The sequence below is a fragment of the Sinocyclocheilus grahami genome, unplaced genomic scaffold (genome assembly GCF_001515645.1).
Source record: "Sinocyclocheilus grahami isolate Dianchi unplaced genomic scaffold, SAMN03320097.WGS_v1.1 scaffold502.1, whole genome shotgun sequence".
NCBI classification, from domain to species: Eukaryota; Metazoa; Chordata; class Actinopteri; order Cypriniformes; family Cyprinidae; genus Sinocyclocheilus; species Sinocyclocheilus grahami.
In genome coordinates, this window is record NW_015505681.1 from 253,750 (window position 1) to 254,553 (window position 804).

An 804-nucleotide genomic window follows, 5' to 3' on the forward strand; every position below is an offset into this window, starting at 1 on the left:
ACAAACTGGCTTCAAGCTTATTTTTAAAATGTTTAGTTGAAAATGCAGACGTAAATTTGATGTGGTGAAAAAACATCAAAAATGAGGAGCAAAGTCACGAGCAAACAGCATTTAGAAAATCATATTGCAAGCAGGAAATGAGGGGGATGGGTATGGAAGCTTGTTTCTGTCATAGAAAATAAAAAGGTAATTGCAACTTTTTATCTCACAATTCTGACTTGTTTTCTCACAATTGAGAGTTTATATCTCAATCGTGCAAGTTAAACTCACACATCTTGCAGTTCAGTTTTCTTTTCCTTTCCTTTTTTCTTGTAATTTCAAGTTCTCACAGTTTGGACTTTACTTCCACTAGGTCTTAACATCTCACAATTATTGACTTTTTTATATCTCACAATTCCGAGTTTTAATCTCATAATTCTGGCTTTTTCTTTCCCCTCTGTGAGCTTATATCTTGCTATTTCAAGTTATAAACTCAAACTCAAAATTTGTACTTTTTTCTCTGAATAATGATACATTTACATCTTGTTTATAGCTCATAATTCTGACTTTTTCTCACAATTGTAAGTTAATATTTAACAATTGCAAGTTATAAACTGAGTTTACATCTTGTAATTCTTTATTGGTAACACTTTACTTAAAGCCTTTAAGTATAATGCATTATAAATGGTTATTAAAATGTATAATGCATTATAATTATTGATAATGTGCATTGTAATATGCTATATCTTGTTGTAAATAATTATAACTGATTTTAAAATGTATAGTGTAACAATGAATTGAGAAGTGTTATAATGTATTAACCGT